Genomic DNA, 12707 nt, shown 5'->3' with positions numbered 1-12707 from the left:
GCCAATTTTAAATATGTCAGCCTCACCTGTCAGCCTGTCAACATTTGGTCTTTGGGGCAACTACTCAGCATGTTCTCTTGGACAATAACTAAAATTTCATGTATGCTCAAACTTACCTGAATTGAACCAGTACTGTTTTCAGGGTTTTTTTTGTGAAAAATGGTAAAATTTCAATTTACAAACATTCTTTTTTCAAAAGAACACTTCAATAGGACTCTGCTTTTCTGATCTTGTGATAATTGTCATGTATATCTCAGTACAGATAATATTTGACATTGAACCCAGAACATCTAGACTTCCTTCTATGCAAATATCCTTTGATAAGTTTGAGAATCTTTAGATACTGAGCTTCTGAAAAAGCCTCAAGGGAGAACCAATATTTGCTCTCAAATGTCTGAAGGGACGCCATGTGGAAGATAGTTTTAAGTTGAATAATGTTAATGTGTTTGGAATAAGCATATTATGGAATAAGCATATGAATACATATTTATTGAGAAACTAATGCATGTTAGAAGCAATATTGGGAAGTTATATAGAGAAGGAATTTAATTGCTTATAATGAAGAATTTATAAAATTTGAGTCATGGATTCAAGTGAAGTTCTTTGAAAAGGAGTGACTTCTGAGGTGCAGATCATATTTCGACAAAACCTGAATAACCATTTATTACAATTCATGCAGAGCTCTTAGCATAGTTCCTGGTTTGCAATTAAACCAGACTAGAAGTCTCTGGATTGGCCATCTTGCTAATAATTTGGATACTTATATGGTATAGAAATTAGATTTAATGATATCTCTTAAAAATGAATTTTAACTAAATCTTGTCTTTACCATGAAATTTTAGGAGGGAACAAGCTAGTGTATAATGGCAAACCAGCAGTGTTTTCACATTCAAACCATAGAGTTTTCATCAAACTTTTCAGGAACCCACATTTATATATCTTCTATTGCTTCCATTAAACAATTTATCGTTGTAAAGTGAAGACACAACCTATGGTCTGAGTTATGGGGCATTCCAGTAATTCAAGCTAACAGCATGGAAATGTTCTGGGGAAGAGTAAATTCCTCAAAATACCTGATGCCAAGTTATAGGATAGCAGCAGAAACTGAACATTTATAGAGGGCCCACTACGTGCTAGAGAGTATACTCAACACGTAACATGTACAAGTGGGTTATCTTCACTAAAACATTTTCCTCATCTAAAAATAGGGCTTGAAATATGATAAGCATTCATTATGATAAAAAGCAAAGCTTCTAATATGTCAGGCATCTACTAAACATTAGATGTAGTTATCAATACTGTCATCTCATTTTTTTTAGAACAATCCTATTATGTAGATAGTACTGTACCCTTCCCCTGCCCGGTTTTTCAGAGACAGGTCAGAGACGCATCTAAGAAAGTAGATGCACATTCAAAAGAGCATTCAGAATATTTAAAAAATGAGACGTCTGTTAAGGTAAAGCAAGGAATATGCCTTCAAGAGAAAATGTGGGTCATCCCTCTAGAGACAGCTGTATTCCCATTTAACAGATGAGTAAAGCAAGGCTGAAGCTATCTTTGAAATGAGGGCATCTGTTTCCAAAGTTCATGTTTTTCTCCACTATAATGCTTCTTTAGAATGACCTGAAGCCAGCTTCTGTAAGGAACTACTTAGGACAGCACAAAGGTGGATATATTTCCAGATTCTATAAAGAACTACTTGGAACCTCCACAAAGATTAACATGATTTGATTCAAACATCTGTTTTGAGGGGTTTATAATTTGAAGAGATGTATCAGTAGTCTGTGAAGGTTCCCAATGATATTAATAATGGCTAATTCAACAGAACTGATTTGAACGATACTAAATTATCTGACATAATATTTTCATAATGCCAATAAGACAGTAAAAGACTGGATTAGTGCTTCTCAAAAAAAGAGAATAAGAGTATAGACTTCTACACAAGGCACTTATTATAATAACAAACTCGTTATTCAATAATCAAAAATTTATGTACATAAAAAGAAAAAACTCCGATCCTACAGGAATAAGCAATAATTCAAATAGACACATTTATATAGGAGAATATATAATAAATATCTAAGCCTTTTTAAACTGAAACAGTTGAGTTAAAGAAAAAAATGAATCTTAGAATTCAGATAATTTTGCTCAGCATAAATTGTACTTACAGTCTCTTCAGGAAAGTTAGGATTAGGTCTCTCTGGGTGCTTGGTATTTTGGTTAATGGTATGATTGCCTTTATATACAAAAACTTTAACAATGGCCAGAATTATTCACCCTTTGATTAAATTACCATAAACTGTTAATATGTAGACATAACTTAATGTTGAAAGAACAAACTTAAAGACCAAATATTATATTTAAGTTCACATAATATTGAGTTTATTAACAAATGCTAATATTGACCAAAGAAACTGTGGCAAATAAACATGATTCAGAAAACTTAAAAAAAAAAAGGATTCTTGATAACAAACATATAAAACCTACCGAGCCAAAAATACAACACTAATGATTATATAATTTGGTTCAGATAAAGCCGATTAAGATGGTAAAAGTCCCCACCTCTTGTTCTTTATAATGCAGTACTGTAAGCTATCCTGACCAGATGGTTAGATAAGTGAACGAGGCCAGCCAGGATTAGTGCTTTACTGTGGTCTTTGGCCAGCATTTCCTACCTTTCAGTTAATGGTCTAGCTAATATACTAAACCCACCCCTGACCTTTAAAAACATAGAAGTCGTGCCCCTTTTTAACAAAAAATATATTGGTGAGAGCTTGATTGATGTGAATATACTTATAAATGTACAGTTAAAAGTTTTTATTTATAAAAGTAATTTATTTTATTTTATTTTATTTTTTGGTGGTACTGGGGTTCCTGGAAACCCTTCTACCTCCGGGCTACACTCCCAGACCTATTTTATATTTTTTTGTATGGAAACAAGGTCTCTTAAGCCTCCGAGGCTGGCTTCGAACCTGCGCTATCCTCCTGTCTCCACCTCCCAAGTGCAGGGATTATAAGCGTGCACCACCATGCCCGGCATCATTTATTCTTTATAAACACCATGAGCATCTATCTGTAGCTCATGGTGAAAGAAAAACAGAATTGTATTTTGACTTGTTAAGTCATTTGTAATTTATTTTGAGAAATATATATTTGCTTGTTAGTATTTAAGTACACAGCAGAAATAGTAAAGAAATAATTACATTTGAAAAGAACAAAATGAGCCGGGTGTGGTGGCGCAGGCTTGTAATCCCCACGCTTGGGCGGCGGAGACAGGAGGATCGCGCAGGTTCAAACCTTGTTTCCAAATAAAAATATAAAAAAAATGGGTCTGGGACTGTAGCCCGGAGGTAGAAGGGTTTCCAGGAACCCCAATACCACCAGGAAAAAAAAAAAAGAGAGAGAGAGACCTTGTTTCAAAATAATGAAAAACAGAGCTGGGTGTGTAGCTCCGAGGTAGAATGCCCCTTGGTCCAATTCCCAGTACCACAAAAAATAAAATAATACACAAGAAAAATGCAATAGAGTATTTTTATTTCTATTCCTAATGCCAATGTAAAAAAATTTTGGTAACAATAATAGAAAACTGTTTCTTCATTTTAAATTAGTATTTAAATTGTACAAATGTATGGGGTATAAATCTGGCATTTAACATTTCCATTTTCTTAAAGCATTTAAAAAAAATTTACTAACATATAGTAATTATATACATTTAGAGGGTACAGTATGATATTTCATTAAGTATATATAATATGCACTGATAAATCAGAGTAATCAATGTTTCTACTTGCGAATCATTATTTTGTATTTGGAGACCTCAAGTTTGTCTCTTTCAGTTATTCATAAGACATATAATAGGTTATTATGAACTATAATCCATCCACTACCCTGTAGATCACTAAAATTTATTAGTGTGTGTGTGTGTGTGTGTGTGTGTGTGTGTGTGTGTGTGTTTAATTGGGAGTGAACCCAGGGGTGTTCAACCTCTGAGCTATCCCCCCAGCTTAGGTTGCTGATAGTCTTGCTACGTTGCGGAGGCCATCCTCAGACCTGCAATACTCCTGTCTCCGCCCCCAAGTATTGGAAGCATAGGCGTGCACCACCACATTCTGCTTAGAAAGTATTGCTTCTATTTACAGTGTTGGAGTATGAGTAATCTGACATCACACTATTCTCTCTCCCTCACTACCCTTACCAGCCTCTCATAATCACTATTACACATTCTGATAAGTTTTTAATGTCCACATATGAGAGAGAACAAGATGAATTTGTCTTGGAAAACCATTTGCAAACTGCTGAAAGGGGAAAAAAATGTAATTTAAGACTTATATAGGTTTTTCCTTGGAAAAGACCCCAATTCCCAAATATTTGAGACAGTCATTGACAAACACCATTGATGCATTTAAATTTTGAGGCTTTAATTAAGACAAATGAAAACATGAATCTAATTGTGGAAACTATCTTTTAATCAGGCTGTTGTGGTAAGGGGCCAAGGACAGAAAGAATGGCTGTACTTACTGAGATGTATATTCTCTGATTCCACTCAAATCACTTAATTCATTTGGCATTGGTTTACGTAATTGAAAGTATAATAATAACACTATCTGCCCACCTCCCTGAGAAACATAGGACATAAACGAGCTTATTTCCTTTTATTGCTTGGTACTTTGTATTCAAGATTCAAGATTCACTTCAAATGTCAGCTTCATGGTAAAGATTTCTCTGAATGCCTGGCAGAGTTAGTTCATTCTACCCCTGGTTCTTCTAGGTCTTTATCTGTACCAGTGTACTAGCACTTCCTGTGTATGTATGTGTGTGTGTATGCATATGTGTGTGTGTGTTTGTGTATGCATGTATTTTTGGTACTGGATATTGAACCCAGGGCATTCTACCTCTGAGTGACACCTCAACCCTACTTTATTTATTTGTTTGTTTGTTTATTTATTTATTTGGTGGTACTGGGGATGGAACCCAGGGGCCTTCTACCTCAGGGCTACACTCCCAGACCTATTTTATATTTTATTTGGAAGCACAGTCTCTTAAGCCAGCTGAGGCTGGCTTCGAACCTGTGCGATCCTCCTGTCTCAGCCTCCCAAGCCCGGGGAATACAAGCGTGCGCCACCATGCCCGGCTTATTTTTTATTTTGAAATAAGGTCTCACTAAGTTGCAGAGGGTCTCACTAATTTTCCCAGCTGGATTCCAACCTGTGATCCTCCTGTCTCATATATAAACTATATGATTTCCTGCCTAGACTGTGCATGATGAAAGAAAAAATGGATACATGAGTGAATAGATGAATACAGATCACAGGAGACAATACCCTAGCAAATACTTAAAACATTTTAAATATCTGGGGAAACAAACAAGAGAATATCTAAACAGTGTCGTGTTGGCCTTATTGAAGAAACACCGCAAAGGCCAGGAGATTGACCAGCCTGATCACAGGCGATGCGGCTTATCACAGAAGGCAAAAATTTCTTCCTCTCTCTCCTCAATTTTTTGTTTTGTTTTGTCTTTATTGTATGAGAAAAGAGGCATATATTCAAAAGCCTGGGCTCTGGGGTCAAACGTGTTAAGCTTAAGTTTTTGCTCTGCCACCTACCTCCTGCAAAAGTTTGCATCAATTCCAGCCTCTCATCTTCATTTGTAAAATCAGGATAAGAGCACCTACCTTTCAGAGGCTTGTTATAAATTAAATGAGTAATTTCGACAATATACTTGGCATCAGGCATGGCATAGCTACTTAAGTGCTAGTGTGTTTGTGTGTGTGTGTGTGTGTGTGTGTGTGTGTGTGTGTGTGTGTGTATCTTAGTTACTGGAATTAAACTCAGGGCATTCTACCTCTGAGCTACATTCCCAGTCCTATTTTATTTTTATCTTGAAAGAGTGTCTTGCTAGGTTGATGAGAGTCTCATTATTTGCTGAAGCTGTCCTGCAACCTGCAATCTTCCTGTCTTAGCCTCCCAAGTACTGGGATTTTAGGCGTGTGGCACCTTGCTCAGTTCTATGTTTTATTTTTATGATGAATATAGTGATTAATTTCTCAAGGTCTCATTCATCAATTGATCAACTGTACTGAGGACCTGTTACATGCTCAACACCGTCTCAGCAACTAGAAGTAGTCTTTGAAAGAAAAGACCGATTTCTGCTTTATAGGGACTTACATTTTAGGGTGCAGTGATAGGAGCAGAAAGCATCACTTGGGGTGAGGTAGATTCCCTTAGGGGATGAATGGAAATCTACTGACCAGACGAACCAGCTTGCAAAGAGTCAAGGACAAACCAGCTTGCAAAGAGTCAAGGACAAAGCATTCCAGGCAGAGGTCAGAGCAAAGTCAAAGTTCGCAAAATGTAAACAACAGTTTCCATTTTTGTCCAATGAACAAAAATGAGGCTGATGTGTGGCTGAAGACAGGAAGTGAGAGTGGGAGTAATGTGAGATGTCAGAAAAATAAGACCGGATCATGGTTCATGCCGTCCATGGCAAGGAACATTAAAGAAATAGAATGCATCAAAGGATTTGAAGCAAGGGGGTAGCATAGAATAAGTTTTTAAACATTACCCTGGTGGTCCTCGACCGCCGGCCTGGCCGCACGCCTGCGCTGCTGCCTGGGATCCGGCAGGGCTGAGGGCTCGCAAGCGCCCCCTCCCTCCTGCAGGAGGCGCAGAGGGCGGGGCCTCCGCTGACGGCTTTCCTGGGGGCCACCAGCCGAGGTTTGGATTCAGGATTTGTTTCTAGTGTCCAAGACTTTGACAAGAAACTTACAGAGGAAGATGCTTGAATGCTTGATAGAACGATTAAAGCTTTTTGATGACAAGCTTCAAAACTGTAAAGATGTTGAACAGAGAAAGAAAATTGAAACTCTCAAAGAAACAATAAATAGCATGGTAGAATCAAATACTGCATTCTATTGCTGCAAATTGCTAAAAGTACTATTAATCCTGTAGACGCAATATATCAACCTAGTTCCCTGGAACCTGTGATTAGAACAATGTCTTCCCCGACTGTCTTACCTTCAGAACCTGCTCAGTTGTGTAAGTCAGAGCAGCGTCCATCTTCCCTCCCCGTTAGAACTGTAATTAGCTGCCGGGCGTGGTGGCGCACGCTTGTAATCCCCGCGCTTGGGAGGCTGAGACAGGAGGTTCACACAGGTTCGAAGCCAGCCTCAGCTACTTAGTGAGGCTTTCAACAACTTCGTGAGACCCTGTTTCTAAATAAAAATGCATATATGTAAAAAAGGTCTGGGAGTATAGCCCGGAGGTAGAAAGCCTCTGGGTTCCACCCCCAGTACCAAAAAACAAACAAACAAACAAAAAACTGTAATTAGCTATGTTGGGGCATCATCAGACTCCAACACTAAATAGTACAGGCAGTGGGCATTCACCACCTCGTGGCAGTCTAACTTCTCCAAGCCATGTCAACTTGTCTCCAAAATACAGTCCCCGAGTTCTCTTACTCTAGCAGTGAAGATGAATTCTATGATGCGTATGAATTCTATCAAAATGGTTCATTTCCAACGCGCTTAATAGATTCTTCTGGATCTGCCTCAGCCCTGACACACAGCAACTCAGGAAATAGTTTGAAGCGCCCAGATACCACAGAGTCACGGAATTCTTCCAGGTCCGATGGGACAAGTGATACTAACCTTTCTGATTCCCATGATGGCAGAGACGGGAAGGCTGGGTCGGTGGAGGAGCACAGAAGTGTCATCACGCACTTCTTGTCACAGGTCAGGCTCGGGATGGATCTTACTATGTAGTTGCTCCAACATTTATTCTTGAAAGATCTCTTTTAGAAATGTAGGCAGACTTCTTTTCACATCCCGACCTGTTTTTGAGCATTAGTGGCCAAAAAGATGCCAGGGATCAAATGGTCCAGATTAATGAAGTGGTACTTCTCCGCCTTCCATGCAGGAAGGAAAGGATCAGTCGCCAAAAAGCCGTACAGCCCCATCTTGGGCGAGATTTTCCAGTGTCACTGGATACAACCCAGTGACATTGAAGAGAACACGGAGCTAGTTACAGAAGGACCAGTTCCCTGGGTTTCCAAAAACAGTGTAACGTTTGTGGCTGAGCAAGTTTCCCATCATCTATTCCTTTCAGCCTTAAATGTTGAGTGTTTTAACAAGTGCCCTAGGTGGAATTAAGAGGAGAATGAAATATTGGTTTTTCCAAAACAGGGTATAGTGCAAACATTGCCTTCCACACCAAACCTTTCAATGGGGACAAGAAGCACAGAATCACCCCTGAGAATTTTTTTTCCAAATGACAAGAAGTCTTTTTGCTCAATGGAAGAATGGAATAGTGTAATGTATGCAAAATAGGCAACAGGGGGAAATATGGTCTTTGTAGATACCAAGAAAGTTGCCTATAATCAAGAAGAAAGTAAGGAAGCGGGGAGATCAGAATGAGTATGAATCCCGCTGCCTTTGGAAGGAAGTCACTTCCAATTTAAAAATCAGAGACATTGAAGCAGCAACTGAAGCAAAGCACAGACTTGAACAACAAAGAGCAGAAGCCCGAGAAAGGAAGAAGGAAATTCAGTGGGAGATAAGGTTATTCCATGAAGATGGAGAATGCTGGGTTTATGATGAACCATCACTGAAACATCTCGGTGCTGCGAAGCATTAGGTTGGGAAACATAAAGCTTACACCTGATGACCAGGGCAGGAGGCCTAACTAGTGAACAATCTTCCTTTGGGAGGCCCTGTCACTCCCTCTGCATCGCAGTGGTTCCTATCTCAGGGATACTGGACTCTGGCGCAGATGAACAATTAAAGCAGGAAAAGCTTCCCTTTTTTGCCTCTGTGGCAGTTATGATTTTCACTTCAATCCCGAGAAAACTTCAGGTTCTGAAACAATATGTCTGCTCCTTTTCCAGCGCCCATACTTTGAAAAGCGTTTATAAACCCATCTCATTACTCTCTAGTTCTACTGTTAAGACATGACATAAAACCTGTTTCCTAGTTGCATATAATCTTGGGTTCTCTCTATATAAATATATATGTATGTATGTATACATATATACACACATACATATATATACCTGATGACAGGTTTTTCATAAATATTCCATATACTGTAAATATTGGTTCCTCAGTTATTTTAGAAAATTAGTGGAATGTATTAAAACTGTTAGGAAATTTCATGCTAAATTATGTAATGTGATTCTTGAGTTTACAGATTTAAAAACTGTCACTGAGCCGGGTGTAGTGGCTCATGCTTGTAATCCCTGTGCATGGGAGGCTGAGACAGGAGGATTGCACAGGTTCAAAGCCAGCCTCAGCTACTTTTATTTTGGAATCGCTTTGCTCCAGTTGAAAGATGGTAAAGCCTTTGATCAGAATGGTACTTGAGAAGATAAGAACTGCTTTAAGAGATGTTCTGGATGTTAGTCTGATAGGATTTGTTAACATATAAGATTCAGGAGAGGTCTGAAGAAGAGAAAGAAATATGAAACAAGGATGATTTGCAGGTTTTACGCGGGCCGACTGAGTGGATAGTGGAATCAATTACATTGAAAAGTCTAAGGATGGAACAGATGGGGATGGGAGGTAGGAAGTTATGAAATCCATTTTGACCCAGGTGCAGTGGTGCATACCTGTAATCCAAGTACGTTGGAGGCTGACACAGGAGGATCTTTAGTTTGAGATCTTCAGCAACTTAGTGAGACTGTTTCAAAATTAAAGAATAAATTAAGAAAGAGTTGAGGGTGTAGCTCAGAGATAAAATGTACCTAGGCTCATTTCTCAGTACCAAAAAATTTTAAAAATCCCCTTCGGATATGTTAGATAGGAAGATAAAAATGTAAAGTAGGTAGCTTTTCAAATTCATATGGAATTCAAGGAAACAACATATTGTTTTGTTGTTTTGTTTAAAGGGCATGATAGTTTGTTGTAAAAAAAAATGTTCCACACTGATCATGATAATCAGTACACACATAATAATGGCTTTTTTTCTTGGATTAACATTGCAATATTTTTGTACACTGAAATGTTTCAAGACCAAGAACGTTACAGAATAATGATCTTAGGTGAAAATAGACACTAGTCACTCTTGTGTTCTGACTCATGGAATTAATTTAACTTCCCCCAATCAATGTTAGCTGGTTTTAAAGAATGCAGGTTCTCTTCGAAGTAGGCAGATTGAACTTCTACTTCTTTGTACTTTAATTTTCAGTTTTTATAATTTAAACTGCATTCACCCAGGCTAAAGCACAATCACACAAGATACCTCCGATAACTTTTGTACTTCCATTGCACAAGTTTGGTGATTTTACTTAAAAAAAAAATCAAACCACCACCAAATAAATGTGTCTTTCATATCATTTGAAAAGCATGGAGCTAGCTGTGTGTGGTGGCACATGCTTGTAATTCCAGTACTTGGGAGGCTGAGACAGGAGGATCCAGGTTTGTGGCCACCCTCAACTACTTAGTGAGGCCCTCCAAACTTAGGGCGACCCTGTTTCAAAATAAAGAGTAAAAAATAGGGATGGGGGTATAGCTTGAAGGTAGAATGCCCCTAGGTTCAATCCTCAGTACCGCCAAAAAAAAAAAAAAAAGGAAAAAGAAAGAAAAGTATGGTGCTTATCTGTCCAATACAGATCCAAACTTAAGTTAAATGTTAAATTATTTAATGTGATTCTTGAGTTTACAGATTTAAAAAGTGTGGGGTGGTGCATGCTTATAATCCTCGCATTTGGGAGGCTGACAGGAGGATTGCACAGGTTCATAGCCAGCCTCAGCTACTTAGTGAGGCTCTCAACAACTTAGTGAGACCCTGTTTCCAAATAAAATATAAAATAGGTCTGGGAGTATAGCCCAGAGATATAAAGCCCAATACCACCAAAACAAACAAACAAACAAACAAACAAACAAAACCTGTCACTGAAATGTTAAAGTATCTATTGTTTTTATGAAATCAAATTTATTCTGCTTCAGAAATCCCTGGGTACTGAAATGGTAACATGAAAGTAAAGAGGTCAGTTTGAAATAGTGGTGAGTCACAATAATTAAGAAAAGGGTCAGTTTGAAGAAAGTCATAAGAAATGTTTATTAGAATGATTACTCAATAGCATATTTACTCTCTAAAAAGTTACCTCATATGCATTGGATTTTGAAGATCAGATTATCATAATTTTGATCTTTGGTCCAAATTTTGTACCTTAATATATAGAGAGCCAGACTTAACATCATGTGGCTTTGTTTCTAATGCAGATATGAGAAATGGTCACCAATATATTGTTCAATATACTTATTATTGGCCGGGCGTGGTGGCGCACGCTTGTAATGCCCACGCTTGGGAGGCGGAGACAGGAGGATTGCACAGGTTCGAAGCCAGTGGCACTGGCTTCAGAGACCCTGTTTCCAAATAAAAATATAAAATAGGTCTGGGAGTGTAGCCCGGAGGTAGAAGGGCTTCCAGAAACCCCAGTACCACCAATATATCAATATATCAATATATCAATATATATGTGTGTGTGTGTGTGTGTGTGTGTGTGTGTGTGTGTGTGTAATTAGTATACAGTATCTAAATCTTGGGATTGGATGAGATCACTAAAGGAAGTAATGCTCAATTTAGGCTACATATTAAAATCATGTGATGAATTAAATACAGGTGCCTGGAGCCCATTCATTTTGAGGCATTTTGTTGTTGCTGCTGCTGTAATTGTGACAACTTAGAAGAGGCACAGGAAGCAAATGGTTCATGATTCCTTAAAGTTTTCAAGAATTATGTGTTAGAATCAGACATCTAGGAACTTTCATCTATTGTGACATATAAGTGGAATGCAAGAGAATAAGAAAGAGTTTCTTCCCGGAACACGTGTCCTCTCTCAGACTTTTCAAATTCTTGCACCACATTTAGCATAAATCTTGGCTTCCTCCAGCATGTATTGCCAATCTTCATAATTTTTTATTTTGATCTTTCTAGTCCAAAAGGTAGAATGTAGATTCAGTATACAAAGTTCATTTCACAGTCAGGTTAACTTTAGCCTAAGGATACATGTCAGCTTTGAACTGGTATGTGTGTGTATGTATATGTATATATATATGTGTGTGTGTGTATATATGTGTATATGTGTATATGTGTATACGTGTACACATGTATACGTGTACATGTGTACACATGTATACGTGTACACATGTATATATGTATGTATGTATATATATATATATATATATATATATATATATATATATATACATTTTTTTTTAATGGAACAGAGATCAGTGGAAGGGCTCACTTCCTAAGGAGGGACTATGCCATAGACTGACATTGATTGCAGTTTTCTTCTGGTTCTTAATAAGGGCATGCATGCTTTAAAAATCCAACAAAAGCTATGACCTCCCATTCACATGTGTGCACAGGTGCACATACACACACACACACACACACACACACACACACACACACACGGTTGCTCATTATTTCTGAAGTTTTGTGCAGATTCCCTGAAGTCCATGCTTGTTGAGAATATCTTTCTAGCTGAACTAGCTATCTTTTGGGAGTCAACCTCAAAATTGTTATTGGTGCATTCTCAATGGGATAAAAAACTTGAGGAGATATACATGCACACATCACCCAATCAGCCCCTACTCAATCTCTTCCCTTCCCTCCCCTTCCCTCCTACCCATGCTTGGCTTCCTGATTGACTTTGATATGTTTAAGTACATCATGTGCTTTAAAGAGTTTCCCTTGTCTTCCCT

At 38.1% G+C, this 12707-nt stretch overlaps 1 pseudogene across 1 annotated transcript; it reads left to right on the top strand.

Moving 5' to 3' along the window:
- Window positions 1-6228: 6228 nt before the first annotated feature.
- Window positions 6229-8631, top strand: LOC308262407 (oxysterol-binding protein-related protein 9-like; annotated as a pseudogene). The gene is made up of 4 exons: window positions 6229-6351; window positions 6660-7093; window positions 7342-8084; window positions 8138-8631. The product of its transcript is annotated as an oxysterol-binding protein-related protein 9-like (transcript).
- Window positions 8632-12707: the final 4076 nt, after the last annotated feature.

This window comes from Muscardinus avellanarius (assembly GCF_963383645.1).
Source record: "Muscardinus avellanarius genome assembly, chromosome: 4".
Lineage (NCBI taxonomy): Eukaryota > Metazoa > Chordata > Mammalia > Rodentia > Gliridae > Muscardinus > Muscardinus avellanarius.
This window is presented reverse-complemented; position numbering and strand designations above follow the sequence as displayed.